This window comes from Eubalaena glacialis, chromosome 7, assembly GCF_028564815.1.
Source record: "Eubalaena glacialis isolate mEubGla1 chromosome 7, mEubGla1.1.hap2.+ XY, whole genome shotgun sequence".
Lineage (NCBI taxonomy): Eukaryota > Metazoa > Chordata > Mammalia > Artiodactyla > Balaenidae > Eubalaena > Eubalaena glacialis.
The window spans coordinates 128,762,603-128,787,642 of NC_083722.1; positions in this window are offsets into that span (position 1 = coordinate 128,762,603).

Below are 25,040 nucleotides of genomic sequence, written 5' to 3' on the forward strand. Positions count from 1 at the left end.
GAGTCTGTCATACAGAGTGAAGTAAGTCAGAAAGAGAAAAACAAATACTGTATGCTAACACATACATATGGAATCTAAAAAAAAAGAAAAGAAATGGTTGGGAAGAACCTAGGGACAGGACAGGAATAAAGACGCAAACATAGAGAATGGACTTGAGGACATGGGGAGGGGGAAGGGTAAGCTGGGACGAAGTGAGAGAGTGGCATGGACATATATACTACCAAATGTAAAATAGATAGCTAGTAGGAAACAGCTGCATAGCAGAGGGAGATCAGCTCAGTGCTTTGTGACCACTTAGAGGGGTGGGATAGGGAGGGTGGGAGGGAGACGCAAGAGGGAGGAGATATGGGGATATATGGATATGTATATCTGATTCACTTTGTTATAAAGCAGAAACTAACACACCATTGTAAAGCAATTATAGTCCAATAAAGATGTTAAAAATAAATAAATAAATAAATAAATAAATAATTTATGCCCCCCAAATTGAATCTCTTTTAAAAATAAATAAATAAACAAGAGCACTCAATGACATGGTAACTCTAAACCTAAGTATTTTCAGTACTATAGTAAATGTAAATGGATTAATATCTCCTATTAAAGTGTAATTTTTTATATTATGTGCAACTAAACTTTTTTCACAATATACAGGTAAAATAAAAGAATTACATTAGAAAGGAGAAAATATTCCATGTATTTAAAAACAATAAAACAATAAGCATATAATATGCATCTTAGATAAAGTAGTCTTTAAGTTCAGAACAATTTGTCATTATTGTAATTAGTATATCATCCCAATTTCTTAAAAATATTTCAATACTTTTTCTATTTGAAAAAAATATTTTAATATTTTTTTCTTCGCTCTTTTGTGGTCTAATACATGGTAAGTATTTAGGTGCTATCATAACCTAAAAATATATGTTGTTTTTTTACAGCCGAACAAAACTGAATCAAGAAGAAATAGATAATCTGAATATACTGATCACTAAAAGCAAAATAGAGGGCTTCCCTGGTGGCGCAGTGGTTGAGAATCTGCCTGCCAATGCAGGGGACACGGGTTCGAGCCCTGGTCTGGGAAGATCCCACATGCCGTGGAGCAACTGCGCCCGTGAGCCACAACTAATGAGCCTGCGCGTCTGGAGCCTGTGCTCCGCAACAAGACAGGCCACGATAGTGAGAGGCCCATGCACTGCGATGAAGAGTGGCCCCCACTCGCCGCAACTAGAGAAAGCCCTCGCACAGAAACAAAGACCCAACACAGCCAAAAATAAATAAATAAATAAATAAATAAAATTTAAAAAAAAATAGAATCTGTAATTTTAAAAAAACTCCCTACCAACAAAAGTCCAGGATCAGATGGTTTCACAGGCAAATTCTACCAAATATACAAAGCAGAACTTACACTGATTCTTCTCAAACTCTTCAAAAGATTGAAGAGTAAGGAATACTTCCAAAGACATTCTATGACGCCACCATCACCCCGATATCAAAAACAGATGGGGGGGGACTTCCCTGGTGACACAGTGGTTAAGAATCCGTCTGCCAATGCAGGGGACATAGGTTCGAGCCCTGGTCCAGGAAGATCCCACATGCCGCGGAGCAACTAAGCCTGTGTGCCACAACTACTGAGCCTGCGCTCTACAGCCCATGAGCCACAGCTACTGAGCCTGATAGCCACAACTGCTGAAGCCCGCGCACCTAGAGCCCATGATCTGCAACAAAAGAAGCCACTGCAATGAACAGCCTGCATACCACAATGAAGAGTAGCCCCCGTTCGCCGCAACTAGAGAGAGCCTGAGCACAGCAACGAACGCCCAATGCATCCAAAAATAAAGAAAGAAAGAAATTTACTTTAAAAAAAAACAAAATAAAACAGATGGGGACTTTTCTGGTGGTCCAGCAGTTAAGATTTCACCTTCCAGTGCAGGGGGTGCGGGTTCGATCCCTGGTGGTGGAGCTAAGATCCCACATGCCTCACAAACAAGAAACCAAAACATAAAACAGAAGCAATATTGGAACAAATTCAATAAAGACTTTAAAAAAACACACAGAGAAATACACTACCAAAAAAGAAAACTGCAGGCCAATATCTTTCATAAATATAGATGCAAAAATTCTCAACTGAATATTAGAAAACCGAATCTGACAACACATAAGAGGATCATACCCCATGACCAAATTTGATTCACCCCGGTGTCACAAAGTTGTTTCAACATATGCAAATCAATCAACATGATACACCCCATCAACAAAGGAAAAACACAAAACAAATGATCATCTCAATAGATGCCGAAAAAGCATTTGAAAAACTTCAACATCCATTCATGATAAAAACACTTACCAAAGTGGGTATAGAGGAAACATATCTCAACATAATAAAAGCTATTTATGACAAACCCACAGCCAATATAATACTCAATGTTCATAAGCTGAAAGCCTTCCCACTAAAATCTGGAACAAGACAAGGATGCCCATTCTCACCTCTTCTCTTCAACATAGTATTGGAAGTCCTAGCCACAACAATCAGACAAGAAAAAGAAATAAAATCTAACCAAATTGGAAGGAAAGAGGTAAAGTTGTCATTATATGCAGATGACATGCTAATATATATAAAGGAAACCCTAAAAATTCCACACAAACACTACTAGAACTGATAAACAAGTTCAGCAAAGTAGCAGGATACAAGATTAACATACAAAAATTGGTTGTGTTTCTTGGGTTTTCTTTTTTTTTTTTTAATTTATTTTGGCTGCATTGGGTCTTCATTGCTGTGCACGGGCTTTCTCTAGTTGTGGCCAGTGGGAGCTAGTCTTCGTTGTGGTGCACAGGCTTCTCATTGCAGTGGCTTCTCTTGTTGCGGAGCATGGGCTCCAGGTACGTGGGCTTAAGTAGTTGTGGCACATGGGCTCAGTAGTTGTGGCTCACGGGCTCTAGAGTGCAGGCTAAGTAGTTGTGGCACACAGGTTTAGTTGCTCCATGGCATGTGAGATCTTCCTGCACCAGGGCTCAAACCAGTGTCCCCTGTATTGGCAGGCGGATTCTCAACCACAGAGCCACCAGGGAAGTCCCTGGTTGCATTTCTTTACACTAACAATGAAATATCAGAAAGGAAATGTAAACAAGCAATCCTTTTTTAAATGGCATCAAAAAAATAAAATGCTTAGGAATAAACCTCACCAAGGAGGTGAAAGATTTATATGCTGAGAACTACAAAACATTAGTAAAGGAAACTGAAGATGATTCAAAGGAATGGAAAGACATCCCACGCTCTTGGATGGGAAGAATTAATACTGTTAAAATGGCTATATTACCCAAAGCAATCTACAGATTTAATGTGATCCCTATCAAATTACCCATGACATTTTCCCCAGAACTAGACCAAATAATCCTAAAATGTATCTGGAACCATAAAAAGTCAGAAATGTCAACACAATCCCCAGGAAAAAGAACAAAGCAGGAGGCATAACCCTCCTAAACTTCAGACAATACTACAAAGTTACAGTAATCAAAGCCGCATGGTATTGGCACAGAAAGAGATACATGGATCAATGGATCAATGGAATAGAATAGAGAGCTAAGAAATAAACCCACACACCTATGGTCAATTAACCTTCGACAGAGGAGGCAAGAATATACAATGGGGAAAAGATAGTCTCTTCAGCAAGTGGTGTTTTGAAAGTTGGAGAGCCGTATGCAAATCAGTGAAGTCAGAACATACCCTCACACCATACACAAAAATAAACTCAAAACGGCTTATATGCTTAAATATAAGATAGGACACCTTATAACTCCTAGAAGACAACATAAGCAAAACATTCTCTGACGTAAGTCATACCAAAGTTTTCCTAGGTAGTTCTCCTTAGGCAGTACAAATACAGTTAAGTCACCTACATACGAACATTCAAGTTGCAAACTTTCAAAGATGCAAACGTCCATTCGCATGTCCTATCATGTAAGTTAGTTCACGTGTCTGGCATACATTGTCACGTGTGTGCTTCCTCTATATGTGGTTGTGCTTTTGTGTACTTTACAGTACTGTATAGAGTACAGTAGTACAGTACCTTTATTTCAAGCCCAAGATGTCTGGAAGCAAGCGTAAAAGCAGAGGTGATGTAGCTGGTACTGTTAAGAAGCGCCAAGCGATAATGATGGAAACAAAAGTGAAAGTAATTGAGAGAGTGGAGCGAGGCAAAAAGATGTTAGACATCGCTCATTCTTATAACATGAATCATTCAATCATTGGCACGAATCTAAAGAACAAGGACAAGATCATGGAACATGTGAAGTCTGCTGTGCCGACGATGTTGACAAAATATTGAAGAAGCATGGGAAAGTGATGGAGGAGATGGAGAAACTTCTCAGTGTGCGGATGCAGGATCAACATCAGCGCTGAGTCCTGCTCAGCTTAACGCTGATTCAAGAGAAAGCTAAAAGCCTTTATGAAGACTTGAAGAAGAAACAAGGCAAAGAATCAGAGGGCACATCTTTTAATGCCAGCCATGGCTGGTTTCATCGGTTCAAGGCTAGAACCAACCTTCACAATGTAAAAGTAAGTGGAGAGGCAGCAAGTGCAGATAGGGTAGCTGTCCAGGAACTTCCGGAAACACTTTGAGAAATTATTGATGATAGTGTATATTTACCCAACCAGGTTTTTAATGTGGATGAGACACAACTGTACTGGAAGAGGATGCCAGACCGAAGTTACATCAGTAAGGAGGAAAAGTTGATGCCAGGCTGTAAAGCAGCAAAGGATAGGCTAACTGTTGTTTGGTGGCAATGCTTCCGGTGAATTGAAGCTGAAACCTCTCTTAGTTTATCATTCACAGAACCCAAGAACCCTTAAAAACATAGCCAAGGGCTCTCTTCCTGTTGTGTGGAAGCGTAACCCCAAATCCTGGATTACACAGGCCACGTTCCAGGACTGGTTTTGCCACCACTTTATCCCTGATGTAGAGAAATATTGCTTGGAGGAGGACGTTCCAGCAAAACATTCTATTGCTGCTCGACTATGCTCTGGGCCACCCCCCATTCATGGATGACTTTCATCCCAACGTCAAAGTACTGCATCTGTCACCGAATACTACGTTGCTCATCCAACCTATGGACCAGGGAGTTATAGCGACTTTCAAGAAATATTATTTATGTCACACTTTTTGTCAGGCAGTAAAGGTAGGTGACAAATCAGGAACAACCTAGGGACAACTTTGGAAGGACTATAACATCTACAAGACCATAAAAAACATTGACTTTGCATGGTGTGAGGGTATGGCGGTCACCATGAATGGGGTTTGGAAGAACCTTTGCCCACAGTTTGTTCATGATTTTTGTGGATTTGAGAAGGTAGATCAGAAGTCCGAAGAGGTCTTCAGCAACGTAGTGACCCTCAGCGAGAAGCTGGAGCTAGATCTGCAAGAGGATGATTTCATTGAACTCCTTGCTGTGCAACATGAGGAGCTTGCTGACGGAATTGGAGGCCCAGAGAAAGGATGAAGAGGGACAGGAGGAAGAAGAAGTAACTGAAGAACTGAAGAGATTCACGACACAGAAAATGGCAAGCGAATCTTCGTTATTTGAGGAAGCACTGTTAGCTTTTGAGGCACAGGACCCGAACCTAGAATGGAACCCAAAGGTGGCAGCAGCCATTCAGAATGCAATCCAGTGCTACCTTGTCATCTATGATGAGAAAAAAAGAGCTACTTCCCAGACATCAATGGATCATTCTTTCAAGAGGGTAGATAGAATTAAATCCAGCAAGGAACCAGAACCTTTGCCATCAACGTCAGGTATGAGTGAAATTGCAGCTTGCCCTCTGTCTCCTACTGCTGATAATCCTTCACCTCTACCATCTCCCACCTCCTCTCCCTCCTCCAATCAGTAACTCTTCTCTCCTGTTCCCTCGATGCCAGCCCGAGTATCCCAGCTGTTGTACTGTATTACTGTACTTTTCAAGTTACTGTACTGTAAGATTAAAAATGTTTTCTTTGTTTTTGTGCTTGTTTTTTATGTATTGTTTGCGTGAAAAGTATTATAAACCTATTACGGTACCATACCATATAGCCGACTGTGTAATTTGAGTACCTAGGCGAACTTTGTTGGACTTACAAACAAATTGGACTTACAAACGCACTCTTGGAACAGAACTTGTTCATATGTAGGGGACTTACTGTAAAAGCAAAAAAGAAACAGGAACTAATCAAACTTATAAGCTTTTGCACAGCAAAGGAAACCATAATCAAAATGAAAATACAACCTATGGACTGGGAGAAAATATTAGCAAATGATGAGACTGACAAGGACTTAATTTCCAAACTATACAAACTGCTCATACAACTCAATAACAAAATAACAAATAACTCAATGGAAAAATGGGTAGAAGATCTAAATAAACATTTCTCCAAAGAAGACATACAGATAGCCAATAGGCACATGAAAAGATGCTCATCATCACTAATTATTAGAGAAACGCAAATCCAAATTACAATGAGGTATCACTTCACACTGATCAGAATGGCCATCATTAAAAAAAATCTACAGTTAACAAATGGAGGGGGTATGGAGAAAAGGGAACCCTTCTACACTGTCGGTGGCCATGTAAGTTGGTGCAGCCACTATGGAAAACAGTATGGAGGTTCCTCAAAAAAACTATAAAGAGAGTTGCCATATGATCTAGCAATCCCACTTGTGGACATATATCTAGACAAAACTATAATTCAAAAAGATACATGAAACCCTATGTTCATAGCAACACTATTTATAATAGCCAAGACATGAAAACAACCTAAATGTTCATTGAAAAATGAATGTATAAAGAAGGTGTGGTATACGTATACAATAGATATTACTCAGACATAAAAAAGAATGAAATAATGCCATTTGCAGCAACATGGATGGACCTAGAGATAATGATACTAAGTGAAGTAAGTCAGAGAGAGAAAGACAAATACCATATAATATCACTTATATGTGGAATCGAAAACAGGACACAAATGAACATGTCAGTGAAATAGAAACAAACACACAGATATAGAAAACAGAGTTGTGGTTGCCAAGGAGAGAGTGAAGGAAAGATTGGGAGTTTTGGAATAGCAGAAGCAAACTATTCTACATAGGATGGACAACCCACAAAGACCTACTGTATAGCACAGGAAACTATATTCAATATCTTGTGATAAACCATAATGGAAAAGAATATATACAGATATATAGATATACATATATATAGATATATAGATATATATAGAGAGATAGATAGATATAGATATATATCTATCTATATCTATATATATAAAACTGAATCACTTTGCTGCACAGCAGAAATTAATACAACAATGTATAAAGGCTGCAGGGGGTGTGGAGAAAAGGGAACCCTCCTAAACTGTTGGTGGGAATGTAAACTGATACAGCTACTATGGAGAACAGTATAGAGATTCCTTAAAAGCTAAAAACAGAACTACCATATGACCCAGCAATCCCACTACTGGGCATATACCCAGAGAAAACCATAATTCAAAAAGATACATGTACCACAATGTTCACTGTAGCATTATTTACAATAGCCAGGACATAGAAGCAAACTAAATGTCCATCAAGAGATGAATATATAAAGAAGATGTGGCACATTTATACACTGGAGTATTACTCAGCCATAAAAAGGAACAAAATTGAGTTATTTGTAGTGAGGTGGTTGGACCTAGAGTCTGTCATACAGAGTGAAGTAAGTCAGAAAGCGAAAAACAAATACCGTACGCTAACACATATATATGGAATCTTGAAAAATGGTACTGACGAACCTAGTGACAGGGCAGGAATAGAGACACAGATGTAGAGAACGGACTTAAGGACACAGGGGGGAAGGGGAGACAGGGACGTAGTGAGAGAGTAGCACTGACATATATACACTACGAAATGTAAAATAGCTAGTGGTAAGCTGCCGCATAGCACAGGGAGATCAGCTCGGTGCTTTATGTTCCCCAGAGGGGTGGGATAGGGAGGGAGGGAGGGAGGCTCAAGAGGGGGGGATATGGGGAATATATGTATACATATAGCTGATTCACTTTGTTGTAAAGCAGAAACTAATACAGTGTTATAAAGCAATTATACTCCAATAAACATGTATTTAAAAAACCCACAACATTGTAAATCAACTACACTTGAAAATATTTCTTAAGTGCAAACAATTTTCTGAATGTAAGTTTTATTGTGTGTGTGTACCACAGGTTCAATATATATGAATTATGTCAAATTGATTACATTGCTTTTCAAAATAAAGAATTTTTGATATTTTACATCAGCTTCATAGTATAAATGCAGCAAAACTATATTATTTTTTTCTAAAGTTCAGAAATAGCCATTTTGCTCATTCGGTATACTATAAACCACTAACTATTAAAAAGGGATTCGTGACCTCTTCCTTCCAAAGAAATATTTCTCCACTCACACAAGTTTAATAGAATGTTCCGCCATGAACTGACTTCCCACCTTAGAGATACGAGATTTGCATCCTGAAATCTCTTTCTTGCAAAAATGTCCAATTAGCATCCCAGCATTACAGAAAGGAAATGCTTTTTTCCAGATCTCAAATTCCATACAACTTTAGTCAAGACATCATGTATGTTTTTTTTCACACACACAGACTGTATTTTATTTTTACAAGAGATAAATCAACTGACACCAAGCATTGTAAATGGATGACCACAACAAAAGCAACAATGATTGAAATTACCAAACACAAAAGACACTCATACTATGTCATAATATTGACATTCAGTCCAGTAATCCTCCACTGTAACAGCTCCTTAACTTTGCAGTGAAAGACATCAGGTATTTTTAAATAATCAGCACTCACCTGAGGTCCTTAAAAATCAACATAAACATAATTTTGTGCTCTCTTTCATTTATTCTGGTTCTAAGTGGTCATTTCTAAACGAAAGTATTTAAGTATGTTAAAGTCATCTTATAACATCATATTTCAAATGACTACCGTGTCTCCAAAGATGAAATATGAGGAACTCACAATTAGGCTCTCCAAAGTTTTGCTCTCTGAATGTGTATGACCCTTCTGCTGAACTCCACACTCTTCATTATTCTCTGAGAATATTCTTTTCCTTGTATGGTCATCTCACATGCTCTTTCATTTCATGAAGTTTTTTCCTACAATATTATGCCTAGTTTATTTCTGAGAATATGCATTATTTCAGAATGATATTTATAGACACAAAGACTTCTCTATAATTCCCTGAGAGTTTCAAGAACTCCTTCTTCTTTTTTTTTTAATACCTAGATTCTGAAGCTCTCCACAAAGCATTACTAAACTTGCATTTACATAAGTATCTACATATTAATCACACATTAATGCATTTACAATTGTATTATGATTTATTGTTAATGTTGGAGCATAAACGTAGCTGTCTTATTTACCACCCTCTTGGAAATCACTTTACTATTCGCACTTAGGACTTGAAAGAGAATGGATAAATAAAAACCTGAACAATATGCAAATACAATTTATATATTTCTCATAAAATTAGGTGATTATCTAACCTTTATCCAGAAAAAAAGAAGAGCCCAGATACTCTGCAGGCGTGATACTCGAGAATGTGTGGTCTTCCAGCAGGAAAACATGCAGTAATCCATGTGGCAGAGTTTACCTGTGACCAGCTGGGGTTAGTGACCTATGCATTCCTTACATGCAACATATCAGGAGTGGAAAAAGGGAATTTGTCAGTTGTGGCAATAAGTATAATGAAGATTTGTAGCAGGTCATGCTCATATATTTAACACAGGTACAATCAAAAGTTTGCTCAATTCTGGTAGATCTAAGTCTGTATCTGTTACCTTGTCTTTAACGAGGAAATGTCAGAAATGACTTACAAAAAAAAGTGTTTTGTTTGTTTGTTTGTTTTAATTAGAGTCACGATGAGTAAGACAGAGCTCAGAACAGCTAATGTGACTTAGTGATTCTCTCATCAGGAAATACAGTTTCTACTTCCTTGTTATTCTCCACATCCTGTAGTAAGTAAAGTTTCAATGAAAGATAAATCTACAGGGTGAAAAGAAAACTTACATGTGTTGATAAGATCATTTTGACAGGTTTTACCACGTATGTCAGTGTTTCTGGGGATGGACACAAGCCAGAGCTCCCTACTCTGACATTTTCACTGATGTCATCCCCTTGATCCTCAATTTGAAAGTGGATAAAAATGTTTTCTATGTTTTCTTATTTAAGAAATTAAATAAAGAATGCTTTCTAGACATGATCCTCTAATGATTTTCAGTCAGTGGTCAGCAACAGAGGAAAAGCACAGAATCTCATCCCCACAGAAGGGTGACATTCAGTCAGGTAAGAAAATCTCCCCCCGAAATCAGAGCTTCATCTTTAACATGCAATCAAAGGCTTTCACAGGTTCTTCATCACTCTGCACTCAGCCCTATGGGATTGGCTCTGAGAATCTCACATCAGATGACTGACAAACATGTCACAGTACACTGATCTGGTACCAGATCCTGCCTCTCTTAATGATCTCCTGCAGGGACATTGGAATATTCTAGGATATTTCCTGGAGCCCTCTACTCTACACAGGTACACTTCCAAGTAGAAACAGAAGCTTGGATTCTCACTGGGACCCCTGCTCTGTCCAACCAACCTCTCTAGAAATATGATGTTCTAATCTCTCCTGATTAGAACATTTCAAGGTCTCTCCCTGTGCTAATTTAGTAAATGTAAAAGAGAAACAAGAAAGAGCAAACTATGCAGGGAGCAATATATAAGATTCCTTTACTTAATGTATTTATCTGATATACCCAAATATTGAGAAATATAGATTCATTTCATAATGGTCAAGAAAAGAGGAGGAGGAACCTCCATTCCAACAGTATACATAAAATGGAATCAATATTGCATAAGCTCCAGCTTAAGCTTAGCTACGAGGTACTAACTCTTCTCATAAAGAAGCAATAGTTCTCCATCATTTGAAGCACACTGAGGACTCAGACAGCTGGACACTGAGGGTGTAGTCTCCTCACTCCAATTCTGTACCTGCATCACAGAGCCATGAAATATTCCCAAAGAATTATTAAGGATGAGGGGGGGAGCCGAAATAAAAAAGATGAATCCATAGTCTGTCCTGCCATCTGTTCTGCTGGATATTACCGCCATCTTGGCCCAATATGACCTTCCCACTTCTCTCTGGGCCTCCCTACTTTCCACCTCCATCCTCTCATTATATCTTACCTACACTTGGGAACGACTCTAGTTGTTCCACTTATCTTTATCAACAAGTAATCCAAATAACAACTGTGTATATAACTCCTTAGAAACCTCAGGTCTGACTCAGTAATAATACATGACCTCGAAGTCCAAAGTTTTCCTAATTCCCTTTATTATTTTTTTTCTAATTTCCATGTACTTACACTCTTAAGACCTCCACTGTTCTCAGGTTCGTCTTCCCTGCAAAATCTGTCAACCTAGACATAGACTTAAGTACCACCCTCTACTTATCTCCTAGGGAATCCAGTTTTTAAAAAAGCCTCAGCAAGCCTTATGGAATTTATTAAAGACTCTTTAAGATAAACCATGGGAGATAGCAGTACACCCACAGATATCTATCTAATACACCCTCAGAGTAATTTTTTTTCTTTTTTATAAACTCTCTTCTGGCCAATGAAGACTCTCAGCTCTTCTTCTTCAACATATGCAGTGTCTCACCCTTCTGGTTACTCTCTGTTCTATCCCAGGTCCACTCCCTTTCCTGATATTACATTCTTTCCCAATTTTGTATGTTGGTAAAATCAAATAACATAAAATATAACATGTTAATTACTATAAAGTGCACCGTTCAGTGATATTAAATACATTCATATTATTGGGCGATCAACATCACCATTTATCTTTCTAATTCTTTTCTATGTTTTAAAACTGTAACTCTATATCCTTTAAACATAACTTTCTTTTTTGTTCCATAACCACCTGAAAAGCATCATTACCCTCCCAATTTCTATGGTTTTGACTACACTAAGTACCCCATATAATTGAAATAAGTAGTTGTGTTGTTATGACTCACTAAAAGTCACAAAAATGGCATTTTTAGTAGCTAAATTTCCTCAAGATTCATCCATGTTGTAGCATATTCCTAAATCTTTTCCTTCTTAAGACTGAATAATATTGTATTATATCGGTATACCACACTTTGCTTATCCAGGAACTAGTGGATGAACACTTAGGTTGCTTTCATATTTTAGCTACTGTGATTATTACTGCTCTAAACACTGGAGTACAAATATTTCTTTAAGACCCTGATTTCAATACCTTTGGGCATACCTCATAGTAAAATTCCTGGATCATGTAGTAATTCTATTTTTCAATATCTGAAAAATTGCCATACTCTTTTGCAAAGCAGCTGTTTCATTCTACATTCCCTCTGACATAGCACAATGGTTCCAACTCCCTCACATCCTCACTAATACTTGTTTCCTGCTTGTGTATGTGTGTGTGTGCTTGTGTGTGTATGCATGCACACGAATATATAAACATGCATTTAGTGATATGGAGCACCTATTCAAGTGCTTAGTCATTTGTACATCTTTTTGAAGAACCATCTATTCAAGTCTTTTATCCATTTTTGAATCAGGGTGTTTGCTTTTTGTTCAGTTGTAGGAGTTCTCTGTATATTCTGAATAGAAATCTCTTGTCAGATAGATGGCTTTCAAATATTTTCTCCCATCTTGTGGGTTGCCATTTTATTCTGTTTACATTTCTTTGATACACATTTTTTTTAAATTATGTACTGCAAATTGTTTATTTTTTTGTTAGCTGTACCTTTGTTGTTCCTTCGTTTCATATTGAGGAAAATGCTGCCAAATCCAATGTCATGAAGCTCTTGTCCTATGTCTTCTTCTAAGACTTTTTATTTTATTAGGTCTCATATTTAATTTCGTGATACGTTTTCATTAATTTTTGCATATGATGTTAGGTAAGGGTCCATCTTCCTTCTTTTGCATGTTGACCACAAGACTTCTCAGCACCATTTGTTGAAAATACTATCCTTTCTACTTTGAAAAGTCTTGGCAACTTGGCAAAAATCATTTGGCCATATATCAGGGTTTATTTCTGGGTGTTCTATTCTATTCTATTGGTCTTGAATAAGGGAGAATATAGTATAACCTATCCAGGTTGATGAAGAACATAAAGAAAGACCAGAACTGAGAATTAGGAGGGCAATATAAAACAGCAGGGAGTAAAAGACAGTGTGAGAGAAGATCTTGTATTTGCGACTTCATGGAAATAGGATCATGCTAAAACCACTAAACGCCTGACTTTGAACAATATGGTAAATGTGCCAGCAAGAAACCTAACACTTACCCATCTCTGGGAAATATAGTATGGGCATAAAGATAAACTACACACAAATATATTAAAAAGGGTAGGGTTTTCATGGTGTGAGAATATCGTGGGATTTGAAATACAATTTACTTCTGTTCTACCATCGTCTCTAAAAGGTATCAAAGTGTATATACAAGCAATTCCAATTCTGGTAATGTGCTTGACAAGTTTATATATGAACTTCAGCAGAGCAGTAAATGTACATTCATAGTAGGACTGTTCCCTAAACCAAAAAACAAAACACAAAAACTGCAAAGACTAGAGTTCACTTTGTCATCACACATACAGATGCAATGATGGTTAACGGTCTGAAAACAGAAGGTGAGCATGGGTGCAAGAGGTTAATCCCCAGGCTGGGGTGGGGTGCAGAGTTTGAGGTTAACACAGGTAGAAAAGGCTTCTGTCCTATACTTGATTTTTGAGGTATGGAAATTCACAGGTCACTACCTTCATTTCAAAATGAATGAATGCACTATTCAATTTTTTTAAACAGGCGAAGTAAACATGAGTGATAATAAATTTCAAACTGTCGCTAATCAAATAAGATACTAAGAAAACTTAAATAATATGATTTAAGAATGAAGTGGACATATTGTTCAAAATGGTAGCATTCAAAGACCCAGAGCTTGATGCCTCTCATGGGCACACCAAAGTCACAACTGTTTACAGAACAGCTATTGATGAAAAAGGCCGGGACCTACCATAAAAGATGTTTTACAGCTAAAGATATAAAGAAGGCACCTCGACAAGACAGAAAGGAAGGGCAAAATCTCAATAGAGTCAAGACCCATACCACCAGGTGGGTGGCCCACAAATGGGAGAATAATTACAATTTCAGAGGTGCTCCCAGGTAGCAAGGGGTATGAAGCCAACATCAGGCTCCCAAGCCCAGGGATCCTGTGCTGGAAAGAAGAGTCCCTAGAAAGTTGGGCTTTGAAGACCAGTAGTGCTTATTTTCCAGAGAGCCAGAGGGTTGTGGGAAATAGAGATTCCACTCTTAAAAGATGCTCACAAAATCCCACATGATCCGAGAGTCAGAACAGAAGCAGTCATTTGAAAGGATCCCGGGTCACACCTACCTCCTGATCTTGGAGAGTCTCCCAGAGAGGCAACAGGCAACTACAGCACAGCCTCAGGGACATAGACACTGGCAGCAGCCATTTGGGGGAGCTCCTTCTACCTCGTGGACACTGGTACCAGCAAGCATAATTTCAGAATCCTCCCTCTATCTCTTTAGCCTCAGGACCTAGCCCTACCCATTTCCACCAGACTATAGACACAAGTACTAGGATGCTGCAGGCCAAACAACTAACTGAGCAGGGGCATAGCCCCACCCACCAGCAAACAGGCTGCCTTCAGACCCTCTCAATGCACAGCTGCCCCTGGACATGGGCCCAGCCACCAAAAGCCCCAGGACCAGCCTCCACACCTCAGTGGACAGGCACCAGCCCCAGAGTCCCTGGCCCCTCTGACACGTGAGCCTACTCGGGCCTTGGAGTCAGCCTCACCATCGGCAGGTGATAACTGCACAGGGACTGGATGGAGCTTGGACCTACCCAACAGCAAACCTGCTCGAGCATTGGGATCAGCCTCATACATCAACAGGCACACACCAGCTCCAGGAATACCACAGCCCAGCAGCCTGTATAACCAGGCCACTTAATTGCAAGCCAGACGCAGCCATGGACTCAGCTGGGACCTGACCCTGCCCATCAGAATGCCAACACAAGATTAGGGATACCCCAGACCCTGCAGATAGCTGTGTCAGGAACAGTGATCCAACACCAACTCTGTGACTCCTGGGCCCTGCAGCCAGAACTCAGGACCTGTCTCTTCCTCCCAGTAGCCAATATAGCCCCAGGACCAGTGACTGGGCACTAGCCCTGATATCACCTGGACTGCAGTTCTACCCATAAGTGAACCAGCACTAGATTTGGTGTCCCCCAGAGTTGTGCAGCCAGCTGCCTTATGATTTAGTCTCACCAAGCAGCACAGAGAGCCTCCATGCAAGGCAGAGCCTGGCAAACAAGCAGTCTGGGGGCAGCCAAGCCTACCAGACCACCCACAGTAGTCAGCCCACCACAACAGAAGAGCCCAAGCAGCCCACATAGGGGGTACACCTAGAACATATAGTTCTAGTGACCAGGGGACAGTGGGCTGCTGGGACACATAGGACCTCTTCTACAAAAGGCCACTTCTCCAAGGTCAGGAAATGTAATGAACCTACTACATACATAGCAATAAAAACAGCAAGTTAAGAAAAATGAGGTGACACAGAAACACGATCCAAATGAAGGAACAAGATAAGAACTCAGAGGAAGATCTAAGTGAACTGGAGATAGCCAATCTACTCAAGAAAGAGTTCAAGGTAATGACTGTAAAGATGATCAAAGAACTCAGGAGAAGAACGGACGACCAGGGCAAGAAGTTAGAATTTTTTTAAAGAGTTAGACCATTAAAGAACAACAAAACAGAGATGGGGAATACAATAACTGAAATGAAAAATACATTAAGGAAACTACTGTAGACTAAATGATACAGAGGAATGAATCAGAAAACTGAAGGACAGAGTACTGGCAATCACTGAAGATGAACGGTAAAACAATAGATTAAAATGAAATGAGGAAAGTTGAACAGACTTGTGAAACAACATCAAGTGTACTAGTATTTGCATTATACTGGTCCCAGAAGCAAAAAGGGAAGAGAAAGCAGTGTAGAACATACTTGAAGACATACGAGCTGAAAACTTCCCTAACCTGGGAAAGAAAACAGACATCCAAGTCCAGTAAACACAGTAAGGCCAAAACAGGATCAACCCAAAGAGGACCACACCAAGACTAATTGTAATTAAAATGGAAAAAAAAATAAAGATAAAAAGACACTATTAAAAGGAGCAAAGGAAAAGCAACAAGTTACAAACATGGGAAATTGCATAAAGTTATCTGCTCACTTTTCAGGATAACCTCTGCATGCCAGAAGGGAGTGGCATGGTATATTTAAAGTCATGAAAGGGAAAAGCCTATAACCAAAAATACTCTACCCAGCAAGGCTCTCCTTCAGATTTGATGGTGAGATCTAAAGTTTTACAGAGAAGCAAAACTAAAGGAGCTCAGCATCGCCAAACCAGCTTTATGAGAAATCTTAAAGGGGCTTTTCTAAGTGAAAAAGAAAAGGTCACGATTGAAACATAAAAATTAGGAAAGGAAACTTACTAAAGGAAAAACCTCATTGGTTAAGGCAAATATTCAACAAAGGTAGTAAATCAACCATGTACACAGCTAATAGGAAGGATGAAAGAAAACAGTAATAAAATCATCTATATTCACAATAAGAAGTTAAGGGACACACAAAACAAGTAGGTGTAAATTATAAGGACAAATTCAGTAACTGTGGGGGAGGAGAGTAACAATGCAGGGTTGGTAGTGTCCATGTGAAATTAAGAGCTCAGCAACTTAAATAATCACACACACACACTCACACAAAACTGAAAGAAATCCAAACATAATATTAAAGATAGTCCTCACATCACAGATGAAGGGAACAAAAGGGGAAGAAAGGAACACTGAAGAAATTAAAGAGGGATTCTAAAAATACCCAAGACAAATGAAAATGAACACACAATGATCCAAAATCTATGGGACACAGGCAACGCAGTTCACGGGGGGAAGTTATAGTGATACAAGCTTATTCGTAGGAATCAAGAAAAATATCAAATAAACAACCTAACATTACACCTGAAGGAATTAGAAAAAGAAGAAAAAACAAAACTCAAAGCTGTCAGAAAGAAAAATTAAGAAAACTATAACATATGCAATCACATCAAAAAGAATCAGATACCTAGGAATAAACACACCTAAGCAGGTAAAAGACATGTGCTCAGAAATCTATCAGCCATTGGTGAAAGAAGCTGAAGGCAACACAAAAAGATGGAAAAATATAGCATGTGCATGGAGTGGAAGAATTAATACTCTTAAAATAAACATACTCCCAAAGACAATCTACAGATTTAATGCAATCCCTATCAGAATACCAAAGCATTTGCACAGAACTTGAAAAAGTAATTTTAAAATTTGTATAGGAACACAAAGACCCCAAATAGCCAAACAATCTTGAGAAAGAACAGAGCTGGAGGCATCACGCACCTTGACTTCAGACTATACTGCAAAGCGACAGTAATCAAAGAGAAAGGTACCAGAGCAAAAACAGACACAAAGATCACTGGAATAGAATAGAGATCCCGGAAATAAGCCCACACACTTATATTTAATTGATTTATGACAAAGCAGGCAATATGGAGAAAAAACTGTCTCTTCAATAAGTGGTACTAGGAAAACTGGTCAGCTACATGGAAAAGAATAAAATTAGATTATTTTAGCACACCATATATAAAATAAATGCAAAACTGAATAAACACCTAAATGTAGGACCAGAAACCATAAAAACCCTAGAGAAAAATATAGAACATTCTTCAACATAAATGATAGCAACAGTTTTAGGTTCAGTCTACTAAGGCAAATGAAACAAAAGCAAAAATAAACAAATGGGACTTCACTAAACTTAAAAGATTTTGCGCAGCAAAGGAAACCAAAGACAAAATGAAAAGACAACCTGCTGAAGGAGAGAAAATATTTGCACATGATAAGAGGTTAACACCAAAAAGATGACTAAGCAAGGGTTCATAGCTAAACTACAGAAACAGCACATACAACTCAATACCAAAAAACACCCAAAATCTTTTTTTTTTTTAAATGAGAAGACCTAAATAGACATTTTTCCAAGGAAAAAATACAGATAGACAGCCGGAACTCACAAAGATGCTAAACATAGCTAATCGGCAGTAAAATGCAAATCAAAACTATGAGATATATCACCTCAGTCTTGTCAGAATGGCTGTCATCAAAAAGATCACAAATAATAAAAGTTAGTGAGGATGTGGAAAAAGGGAAACTCTTGTACACTCTTGATGTGAATGTGAAGTAGTGCAGCTACTGTGGAAAGCAGAATGGAGGTTCCACAAAAAACTAAAAATAGAACTACCATAATATCCAGCAATTTCACTCTTGGGTATATCAGAAGAAAACAAAAACACTATTGCAAAAAAAATAACTGCACCCCAATGTTCATAACAGTGTTATTTGCCATAGCCAAGATATAGAGTCAAACTAAGTGTTCATCAATAGGTTAGTGGATAAAAAAGATTTTTGATGATGACTTCAGCAAAAAATGAAATTTTGCCATTTGCAAGAACATGGATGGACTTGGAGGGTATTATGTTTAGTAAAATAAGCTGCAGAGATAACAAGCATGGTATGTTATGAGAAAACAAGCATGGTATGTTATCACTTACACGTGGCATCTAAAAAATCGAATACAACAACAACAACAAAAACAAAACAGACTCACAGATTAAAGAACAGACTAGTGGTTACCAGCAGGGAGAGATAGGGTGGAGAGCAAAACAGTAGTAGGAGATTTTGAGGTACAATCCACTATGTATAGAATCAATAATCTACAGTGATGTACTATATAGCATGGGGAATATAGCCACTCTTTTATAATAACTATAAATGGAGAAGAACCTAAACATTTATGAATCACTATGTTGTACCTCTGAAATTAATATAATAATGTAAATTAACTATAGATCAATAAAATATAAAGTAAGAAACAATAAAGGGGAGACAGATTATTAGATAGAAATCAATTAAATAAACATAAGTTTTGGAAATCAAGGAATTAAAAAACAACATGTAAGACACAGCACTGGCATTTAAAGTGTACAATCTATTCTTTTAAAAGAAATCATTTAAGTGGTAAAAAATGGTACCCATTCTCACAATTTTGTATATCTAGGATAAATTATTATCTACAAAAATATGTTACAAATATTCACTCAAAAAGAAAGAGAAAATTTGGATAAACCCATTGTAGTATACAAATTTAATATCAAAGTCTCTATGTAAAATTGATTTGAATAAGTTCTGTTAGCCACTTCTAGTTTCTTTGTGATGTAAAATCTTTTAAAGCATAAAAATCAGCCTTGCTGCATTATTCAGACAAGGGGTGCCACAACTCCAGCCGGGACTCTGCGCTTCCCCCTCCCTGATTCTCCAGAAGAGCAGGTGGCCCCCCTCTGAGGGCAGGGGCAAGACCACGGACCAAGTCCCCCTGCGCTAAGGCGCTACTGGAAGCTCTTCCTGAACAGCAGTGCTGGCTTGGAGCGAACCCGTGCACCGCCAAAGCTGGTCTCATCCTGCAGCTGAGGGACGCAGGCTTTAAGTCAGCTGCCTTGGCTTTAAATCAATCAGTCCCCCCTTTAAGTCAGGTGACGCGACTTTAAATCACTGTGTGCCCCTCAAGCCTGCAACTTCAAAAGTTGGGAACTTCACTTTGATCCCAGCACCTCACACAGCTGAATGCACACTGTAGTCACCCCCAAGCCTGGCTTAGAGGCAGGATATAAGGTAAGGGGATGGGTGTGCACACATGGTGATGAGGGTGCACTTCATGTACCAGAAGGGTCCAGGTACTCTGGGTACAGCAAGCAGTGCACGATACAGCAGCTCCCTGGCAAAGCTGGTGATGCACAGGGGGAGCAGGCACACCCAGGCATGCAGAGGTTCCAGGGCGGGAGCTGGGGCACAGCCAGCCAGGAGGGTGTGAAAGCGGAGGATCTGAGCCTTCTTGAGAAAGGCAGACACAGAGGATGGATGAGAAACAAAGACCAGATGAAACATGGATTTGAAAAACACACCCTGCTCTTGAAATTGGGGTGGGGGGCACCCCAGATTTGAGTCTTCTTACTCCCCAGTACCTAGTGCTTTGGCATTTGCCAAATTACTTATAAAATGTGACTGATAATATCTAACACATACAATACTGCATTTGGAGTGGTTTTGCGTGTTTATGTTTCTATAGTGGAATAATCCTTTCTACAAGAAAAATGTACACAATCTGAAATAAATTAAAACCCCTCTTTAAAAAGTACTATATCGGGCTTCCCTGGTGGCACAGTGGTTAAGAATCTGCCTGCCAAGGCAGGGGACATGGGTTCGAGCCCTGGTCAGAGAAGATCCCACATGCCGTGGAGCAGCTAAGCCCATGCGCCACAACTACTGAGCCTGCAGGCCACAACTACTGAAGCCCGCACGCCTAGAGCCGGTGCTCCACAACAAGCGCAGCAAGAGAAGCCACCGCAATGAGAAGCCCGTGCACCACAACAAAGAGTAGCCGCCGCTTGCCGCAACTAGAGAAAGCCTGCGCATAGCAACGAAGACCCAACGCAGCCAAAAACAAATTAATTAATTAATTAGTTAACTATTTTCAAAAAGTACTATATCCTTCTGTACAACTTCTCTGGGAAGAACAGAGAGATGCCGTAGGAGAGTGAGAAAGACCAATATTTAGTGCACATCTCTCATGCAGGTGCTCTGCTGGCTCAGATAGATTTATCCCCACTTTACAAAGGAGCAAATAATCTCAGAGAGGTTTAGTAATTTTCCCAAAGCCAAACAGCTATTGAGTGGCAGAACCAAGATCTGAACCAAGTCTGTTACCTTCAAAGCCTAAGTCCTCATCACAACAAATCTCAATTAATATTTACATTTTTCGAATTACATTGCAACCTAGGGAGTTCTTGGCACAATCCTGAATAAGAGTGAGAAAGAAAGAAATAGCCTTGTTCCTACAGTCAACCAAAATTTTTGCAGCAGCTGCTAGATTCCTGGCCCTTTTTGGGGTTCAGCAGTGATCAAGACAGGAAGAGTCCTGCTTTCATGAACCACGTAGTGGGGAGGAGAGACGGGTGCAACTTGGGTGAGGGATTTCACCTTGCTGGACCTCTGTTTTCTCATCTGGAAAATGGGATGGGTGTTCCTCATTTTCTGGGATTGTCCAGCCCTCACATTCTCTGATTCCATAAGAAGCATTTGTTTTCCTGTTTCGTTAAAATTCATTCAGGCCGTGAGCTGTGATGAATGTTGTTAGCTGCTCCCCAAATCATTCTATTCCCACCCTTTTCCTGTGATCAGGTCTTTCCTGAAACATGACTCACACTCAATCAAGTCACAAAAGCTAAGGGGCACCCAGCAGAAAAATTCCAACCCTTGCTTCCCAGGAGCTCTGCGGTCTACCTCAGGTAAACTTAATTCACCTGGCACAAGGTGGCCATCCCTGGTTTCACATCATCATGATCTCAGGCACAAACCTCCTTGCTTTTCCATTGTGTCTTTAAGTTACTTGTTGAAACAACTGCACAAATATGACAAAGATATAAAATCAGGCATCTTCTTCCCCCAGTGCCTACTAATAAATGATTTTCTGCCACTTGAATGATAAAGGTAGAACATTTCAACATTCTGCTGCCCTTATTATTTGTCATTTTTGTTGATATTTCTATTGAATACATCTTTCAATATTTTAACAATGGAACATTTATTTAGGTTGTTCCACACCCAGCCTTTAGTGGTAAAGGTTTTGTTGTTATATTTCTATTGTTTCCTTTAAAAATCATTATCCTATTTAAATGGATTAAGTCAATTCTACAGGCATTTATCTTATGATATTGATGAAATTGATACATAGAGGGCAGTAGTACAAGTTGATTGGACTTGAGAACCTCTATTAGCACAGTTAAGTATAAATATTATCTATATGTAAACCAAAGTACATGCCGAGTGAGATTCTCCCGACTCTTTTTCACTGTCTGCCCCTCAAGCCTGTGAGAAATGGAATATTTCTTGCCATATCAGTAAAAAAAGGGTGTCACAGTCATCAGCACTTGCAGCCCTCCAATGTGAGCCGGCGGGCCCTGAGGCACTCAGGATATGCAAATACAGAATGCTGGCCCCAGAGAGCTGAGGTGCATATCAAAGGAAGGATTTCAGTGAGCCCAGACTCTTGCATCTTCCCATACAAAGAAAAGCGCTCCATTCCTCACCTTGGGAGAGCTGGTTTTCCTTAGTTAACAATCACCTTTTGATGTTCCCCATTACCTGCGCCATTGCCCTGCCCTGTCCCCTCCCCCCGGTACTTTAGCTCAGGGAGGAGGAAGCGCAGAGAGACTCGGCTGAACAAGGGGCCTGCGCGCCTCAGGAGGAGTTTTCAGCCGCTTTCCCCGCAGTCGGGAGGAGGGGCGCTGAGGCTGCAGCTTGACCCTGCGCCTCCCTTGCCCCGTTTCCCCTCAGGACGCTCAGGCCGACCCCCTCCCCACCCCCACCAGGCCCCGCGAGCCAGGCCGAGGGCAGGGGCGAGAGGAGGGACCGAAGTTCCCCGGGACCAGACGCTGGGGGCCGCTCTTTCGGCACAGCAGCGGCGGGTGGCAGCGAAACCCTGCCCCTCAGAAGCTGGTCTTGCGCTGCCGCCCGGGCACAGGACCAGGCCCACTTACCCGGCCCGCCGTCCCCACGACTGTCGTGGCTTCGGCCGCCGGGGCCCCTCCGGAGCCGGCAGCCTCAGTGAGGCCGCCCTCCCCTCGGGCTCCGGGGCAGTTCCGTGACGGCGGAGGGAAGAGACCCCGAGCCGGGAGTCCCTGCTCTGCGGAAACGCGGGCTCCGCTCTGGGCGCAGGGGGTGGGACCGCTCTGTCCCGAGGCCTTCCGGGAGGGAGGGGGGCGCCAGGGGAGGAGCCGCCAGGAGCGCAGGGCCCCGTCGGGGGTCCTGGAGGGGCGGCCCGGCCTGGGGACCACGCCCACTGTGGCCGCAGCACAGGCCTTTTTCCTGGAATCCTACACAAAAAAGTTAGAAAGATACACGGTCTATAGTAAATATTCACAAATGATTGTTGCTGCTGTGCTTACTATTCTATTAAAGGTGTAAAATCCATAAAACACTTTAAGTTCAAAATTAAATATGAATTTTTACCTTTCTAATTATGTCTCTGCTATTCCCAACTGTGGTTAATGAATCAGAGACTGTGGCATCACTAGTTAAAAACGAGCTTGTTAAAAAAATAGAACTCAGGCCCACTGGACCTACTGAATCACAATCTGCACTTTTACCATCTCCCCAGTGTACTTGTGTACCCATGAATAGTTGAAAGGTACATTTCTACCTCGACATGTCTTTTCTGTCTGAGAAATACACACATTTTATCCAGTTTGATATAAATAAAACACTCAAAAATGCATATGCCTGTGTTGAAACCATCATTTTATCATTTCTTTTCCAGACAAGTATAGTCTCTATACTGGTTTTGTGGATCACATGCCATACTCTTTTCTTGTAGTTAGAAATAAGGTAGAGAAAGTTACTTTGTAAATATATATATATATATATATATATATATATATATATATTAGTGGATAATTGAAGACAGTCTTCTAAATTAAAACCAGTTCTCTTAACTTGCTGTTTTCTTCTTGGGTCACATTATGAACTCTTCCCGTGGCCACATGGCATGTGTACTTTTAATTTCAGGGACTGCTGACATTCCAGGATGTGGCCATAGATTTCTCTCACGAAGAGTGAGAAGGCCTGGACCAAGATCAATGGGAATCGTACAGGGATGTGATGTTAGAGAAGTATAGGAACCTGCTCTCCTTGGGTGAGGATACCTTCCTTCCAGAATTCCTTATCCACCCACAGGGTTTAGAGTCCTTCATTTGTAGAATGTCTCCTGGAATCTTCTGCTTCCTACAATAGGGTTTCAGATTGCAACGTTTCAGGAAAGATTGGGAGTTTGTGGGTATAATTTATCTTATTCTTTTAAAATTGCAGCCTCCCTTTTAATATACTTTGTAACTGCTTAGGATGTGTCTATATGAACTGTGTACTATATTCTTCTGTTATAGTCCTTACAATATTTTATTGTCTTATTCTCTGTAACAATTTTCCATGGATTCTTTGGGCTTAAGGTATATTAAAAGGGAGACTGCAATTCTGGGACTTCCCTGGTGATGCAGTGATTAAGAATTCGCCTGCCAATGCAGGGGACGCTGTTCGATCCCTGGTCCGGGAAGATCCCACGTGCCACGGAGCAACTAAGCCAGTGGGCCACAACTACTGAGCCTGCGTGCCACAACTACTGAAGCCGGTGTGCCTTGAGCCGGTGAGCCATTTATTTTTTGGAGAATAAACCACCTTTGAGTGATTAAAATTTAGACCAGCTAGTCAAAATGCTTTATCACCTGTTCTTCTAAAACACTGATCAACGGAACAAGTTTTACTAGGGATAACAGTGTAATTGTATTCTGGAGTTCATATCGGCAATATGGTTTATGACCTTGATGCTGGATCACGACATTTCAATGGTATAACTGCTATTAATTGTCTGTTTGTTCAACGATTAAAGTCTCACGTGATCTGAGTTCAGACTGGAGTCATCCTGGTTGATTTCTGTCTATTGCAGATTTCTTCCAGTATGAAAAGACAAGAGCAATACGGCTTACTTTACAAAATGTCTTCAAACGAAATGATGATATAATCTACATTCAATTAACTTATACATAGACTACTGTAGAACAGGGTTTGTTACAGTGGCAGAGCAAGGTAATTATGTAAAACTGAAACGTTTTCTGCACTGGTTCAAGTCCTCTTCCTAAGAATATGTTTATAATCAACATTCTTTCACAAATTACCCAATTTAATTCACCATAGCATTCCTCATATTAACTAAATGGAAAATCCTAGGCTATATACAAATCCAGAAAGGGCCAAAAGTCATC